General features: G+C 37.3%; 1 long non-coding RNA gene across 1 annotated transcript in view; it reads right to left on the reverse strand.

Moving 5' to 3' along the window:
* Positions 1-6,000, reverse strand: part of LOC111086502 — a 38,060-nt gene that overhangs the window by 4,007 nt on the left and 28,053 nt on the right. The window contains exon 2 of the long non-coding RNA XR_002611229.1: positions 5,376-5,575. This is a non-coding gene — a long non-coding RNA (uncharacterized LOC111086502). The remainder of the gene's footprint in view (positions 1-5,375; positions 5,576-6,000) is intronic.

The raw sequence follows: 6,000 nt of genomic DNA on the forward strand, positions 1-6,000 counted from the left end.
TGATCATGAGCATATTTAATGAACAACCTATTGAATTCATGACATATGATAAATGCTCATCCAAGTTGGATTGGACTAGATTGCCCCACAGTGGCACAATGGTATGTCTGCGGACTTACACTACTAGAAACCATGTTTCAATACTCTTGGTGGGCAGAGCACAGATAGCTCATTGTGTGGCTTTGTAGTTAACTACAAACAAACAGACAAATCTTTGGCTAGATTAATAAATGTATCAATTATACGGTTGACAATGTATTATACACTCTACTAAACCATCAGACTGGAATTTATAAGGTAAAGTACACATTTTCCCTACTCCAACACTTTACACTACTTAGAGAACATTTCGCTGTTAAAGTTAGGTCCCTGATCAATGTGATCTCTTCAGGTGCTCCAAAGTGAAATATCCATTACTCTGCTAATGCATCATCCACTGACTGTGCTGATGTACCAACCAAGAGATAAGCATTGGTAATCTTTTTGAAATAGGTGATGAGCACAAGTATATAATGGTGGCCTAGTTCTGTATCTGTGAGAGAACCAGTGATATTCAGAGCTATTTTCTAGCCCTCCAGTGGCACAGCAATATGTCTATGGACTTATACTGCTAGAAACCTGGTTTCGATACTCATGGTGGGCAGAGCACAGATAGCCCTTTGTGTAGCTTTGTGCTTATTAATGAACAACAGCTATTTCTATAAGGGGAATCAACAATTCTCTGCAGGAGTATACCTTATTTTGGTTGACGTTTCCTTTAGATACCACACACCATTAACTATTGAAATTAGTGCTGAACGCCTCGATTCGAATGTGGACAATAGAATTCCTAATAATTTTTAGCACAAGCATAGGTAACACCTTGGTGCCTTTCAGTTTTGTGTTTTTGCAAAGTTTGGAGAATCTTTTGTTTCAAAGTACTGGGATAACTACTTGTAACACAAGCTGAGGACACCAGATCTGGGTCTTGCAGTTGCTCTTTCATAAGTGTTAATCATGGCATTCATCAACTAGTGCAATACCATATTGTATGGCTTATTGTCATTATGACAGAAATGGCTACAACTCTAACACAGTGTTTTGGATGTGAACATTCAATGAGTGGACAGGATCTCATGGTACAAGGAGACAATCAATCTGCATTTCCCTGTTGTGGGCCTGTGTGATAATGTGTGAGTAAATTATACTTCTGTAGCACTGTTATCCAGCATGTTATCATCCCTCTTGATTGTTTTTTTTTATTTCATCAATCATTTCAGCGATGCATGGTGTATTTGTACAGTGAACTTTCTAATGTACAAATAGAGCCAATAGTGTTTTTTATTAAGACCAAAACGGAAAGCAGTTCTTTATTTGTCATACAGCATTTGCATTCAGGAGACATGAGCATATGACTAGTGTATGCAATTACATATTCTACTCCATTGTACAACTGCAATAATACTGCTGTAATTACACCACCAGCATCAGTATCTAACAGCAACTCACAATATTGTCATGGATATACCAACACTAGGATTTCTACTAAAGCATGCTTCAGAGACTGGAATTCTTGCTCAGATTTCTCACTCCATCTGAAGCATGTCTCAACTTTAATAGGAGCCAATAATGATAGGGCAACCTTAGAGATATTAGCCACAAACCATTGATTGCATGACATAAGAAACCTAGAAAACAGTTTGGTCATAGGTCAAGGCCAATCTTACCCCATTCCTGTTTGAGCAGGATCTGTAGAGATTCCTGTTCTACTAACAATTTGACCAAAAATATCCACTTATATGCATATGAATATTTATTTTTCCTGGTTTTATTTTCAAATCTGCCTTTTTCTTCAGTTTGGATACCATTTTCAAGACGTCAGCTGCAAATTCAAATGTGTAACCAAACATCAAGATGTCATTGACATAGACCAGGCACTTTTTTCATTGCAGGCCCTTCATTATAAGCTCCATAGCCTCTCACAAGTGACAAGAACATTATACAGGTATTCCTAACAACCACTACCGGAGAAGACTAAGCATTCTATAAGGGCTACATGATTCCATCCTTTAACATCCAATGTATCTTAACCTTGGCTGCATCATTAACACTCCAAGGAAACCTGCATGACAGTTGTTTAATCAAAGGTGCATCACTTGTATCATTGAGATATTGTATGATTGTAATTCATTAAATAAGCTATCTGGTCTTACAAAGATATTGGCATATTCAGCCAACAAATCACAGAGTTTCTGCCACTGTGTTGAGTCTGCCCAATCCTGCACTTGATTACCTCAGATGTGTTGCTAACCATGTGCTAGCTTTCAAACATGGTGAGATGGATACAACCCTATCATGACTGCTATCTTTGGCTACTTCAACTTTACTTACTGTGCTAAACCACAATTGCAGAACAACACTGAGACTTCCTACCTCCTCAGACGGATAATTGTCAGAGCTAATGCTGCTTGCTTTCTGGATAGAAAATGGATTGTTTCATTAGTGGGCTCTATAACCACGTTAAACAACACTAATGCACTAAATTTCATTTTTAATAAATTACACAACACTATCTATGTACATAGGATTACTGTGATTTCCTTCCCTTTGTACTCTGATAGGTGCATACCAAGATCCACCCATCCCTAAGAAAGCTGGGCTGACCACCAAACTGTTTGGTGTAAGCTGTCTGTTGCACTCCTCAAGTCAATGATCTGCCCCGACTTGGGCTCATTTAGGTTCATGGAGCTGTAGCAGCATTGTTTACCACCTGCTGTTGACTGTAATGTACCTGCTGAGCCATCAGTTGAAACCAATAGCCTTGTATAGCTTGGTACATGGGAAGGTATGAGTAGTTCACTTGAAAGTGATTCAGTGCTCCACTAGCTAAACATGTGCTGTTGGAGGAGTGATTTATTTTGCCTCATTCATTTGGAACTGTGATCATGGCCAGGACTTCTCCTTTACATTTATCTGGTTATTACCTAAACAAGGTGTCCTCAACATCACAGGTACAATTTTGTAGGTACTCTCAGGGACTCTGAATGGTCAATTCCTGATATGGATCAGGCAAAATGAGTTGCCATTGGCAGCTCATTTACTGTCTCTGCTTGACTTCGGGATCATTTTTGATCCACAGTTGTCTCAAAAGTATACCCCCAGCTTGGAGAGGCTCATCACTGTTCTAACGTTCACTTTCTTCACCATTTCGCGCCCAACATCTTCCCTGCCATTGAGCTGGTTTCTGTTGGTGCATGTTGTCCACCTAAAGTATTTCCTGTCTTTCCTCAATAATCTTGGGTGGTTTCAACTAGAGCTGGGATTGAATTACTCTGGCTGGCAAAGTTTGGGAGTTCTACACAGAGTGTTCATCTGGTCTCAGGCTCTCCACATGTCCCACCAGTAACGATCCTCAGTTCCCATGCATCCCTTGCACAGAGATCAACCCTGAAGTTAAGAGCACGAGTAGCTGTTTTGGGTGCACCAGACATCAACAGCATTTCTTCTCAAGTCATTGACTGTAGCGAGATGGAAGTCATGGTCTCTTCAACATCAGTAAAAGTTCAAAGGTCAGGAGAAGACTTCTAGACCTGACAACTCTCTTGCACAAGCATCTTCTTTCAATGACAAACTATTCCTCGTGTGTAAAACCCCTTTGTTGTAGAAAAAAACATTTCCGTAATTGAGAAGCTTTCTAGATTTGTATTACACAAGAGTAGGAGTAAAATGCAACACACGTGTTGGCAACAAATAGTAAATTCCACAATAAGATATCCTGTTGTCATGGCACAAAAAGTTTCTCCTTTTACTCACTCTGTGGTTTATTCAGCTAAACCTGAGTTAATCTTAGAGCAACTGAATAGGTCCAATTAATAACAGCTAGTGGATCAAGTAACTTCATTTCAAAAGTAATTGAGCCAAGACCATCTACTTGACCGTTTAAAATTCAGTATTATGTACAGAGCAGTTAATGTAGAGAGTAACACACATGAATGGTGATTTTCATTCAAGCATAGGGGAGGACATAACCTCGGGATACCACCTGAACTACCAGTAAAGGACAATGCTGTATACATTCTTGTACAACATGCAGCATTACAGCCATGACACCCCTGGTCAGAAAAGGTGTGACCTCAATAAAAGTAACTGATAAAATTAGGATAATGCTACATGAATATAAGAAAGTAGAAACTCGTGGCATATTTATATACCACATTAGTAACTGGAAAGTAATTAATTAGCAATACATAGTACTTCATATTAGAAATTCTGTCGATTTATCTACACAGTTTTTTTTGTTTTGATATATACATTTTAGATTAAATAGTCAATGCTTTTTAGTTGCTCTTTAAGTGTTTCTCCACATTCTTGTACTAATATAGGAATTTTTCAAAATTGTTATTTGTGCAGGCAGGAGTAGTTTCCACATAACACTTTGGTCAAAAATGTTGTTAAATTCATTTTACTCTGTTAACTATTGTACTGTGTCATTCACCTAGAATAGATTTAGTGTTTCCTTAGCAAAGATAACTGCAAGATCATCTATAATCTGTAAAGTTATAGTTAGCTTTTCTTCAAGCAGCCAATTTGTTTCTTAAGGTAATTACCTCTCTTATGCTTCATTAGGAATGATCAGTCATGGGTGTCACACAAGTTACTCTGGATAAGTCTGTCATTAATGAGTTAAGTCAGTAACGTGAGATTCATTCGGTCTGGATCAGGATCTTGGCAAAGGCAGTCTAAAACAGGATCTTAACAGAGTTAGTATGACCTCATCTGAATAAGCTATAAATGATTTTAAACTTAACTTTCTAGTAAAAGTAAATATCGATTGTGGCAAATAAAATACATTTTCATTATGTTTGTTTGAATAAATATCGTTTATATTTGTTGTACAATTCATTTCAGTATCTATTTATTTCTCATGAAGTCAGATCATACAGAATTCTTTTGCAATAAATATCTTGACAAATCGTTTGTTATTCAGTGGACCTATCTTGTCAATCTTAGAGGAAATCGGTAAAATCTGAAAATACCATATAGGAACAATGATCTCTGGTATTCTCAGATTCTCTCTCGTGATCAGTTCTGTAGGGATTCATCTCGAGAGAAGAAAAGCGGAATTTTTATTCACATATCAAGTGTACATTATTTTGTAAGTGTCTACACAAGTACTGTTAATGTTGTTTTGTTTTGCGCTATAGTAACTAAAGATGGTTTCACTTTAAATCAGACATGTTTATTTCTCTCACAGCTTAAAACTCATTCATGTCTTTAATTTCAGAATGCTCCACAAATTACCTGTACGACCCTTCCATTATTAAATGGACCTATCTCATACTTGTGAGAAATCATTTTGAGAGAGAGAGAATAAAGCTTCAGATCAAGCATTGTACCTCATATTCTTTCTCTTACGATAACGTCACAGCATTCTTCGGCTGGAAAATACAGACATCGTCCACTCAACCACCGAAAGGACGCGGCCACATTTTTGCAGGCAAAGTAGAAGTTATCTGTTATGAGGACAACAAAGACACAAAAACAACCAGATCTATGCAATTTCAACGGTTTTCTGAACATATGTTTCTTGTAAAAACTGCAAAGAAACAAAGTAAACGTTAAAATTACAAGTTTCTACATTACTAAAAATGGTGGGAAAACTCATGATATTCTTACATATTACCGATCGAATACTGAACCAAATATTTAAGACAATTAAAAAAATGGGATTATTTTGCTTTTCAGTTTCACGGCTTCTATGATAAGTATGAGATTAATTGATCTGTTACGTCTCCGTTTGTTAATTGATTTTTCCGTAACTTCGTTCCAACGAAACTTTAACGACACAAGTCTTTACTTAATAAAAACTGGTTTATTCTTTCCGAATATAACTCTGCGATACACTTAATCTCAATACTCGCGCTAAAACAACACTGTAACAACGAACGTCAATAATACTTCCGACTGCAGTTCAATTACTCACTATCTACTCCTTACCGCGTCACGTTGTCCCCTCCTATA

The sequence above is a fragment of the Limulus polyphemus genome, unplaced genomic scaffold (assembly GCF_000517525.1).
Source record: "Limulus polyphemus unplaced genomic scaffold, Limulus_polyphemus-2.1.2 Scaffold1147, whole genome shotgun sequence".
In the NCBI taxonomy this organism is placed as follows: Eukaryota; Metazoa; Arthropoda; class Merostomata; order Xiphosura; family Limulidae; genus Limulus; species Limulus polyphemus.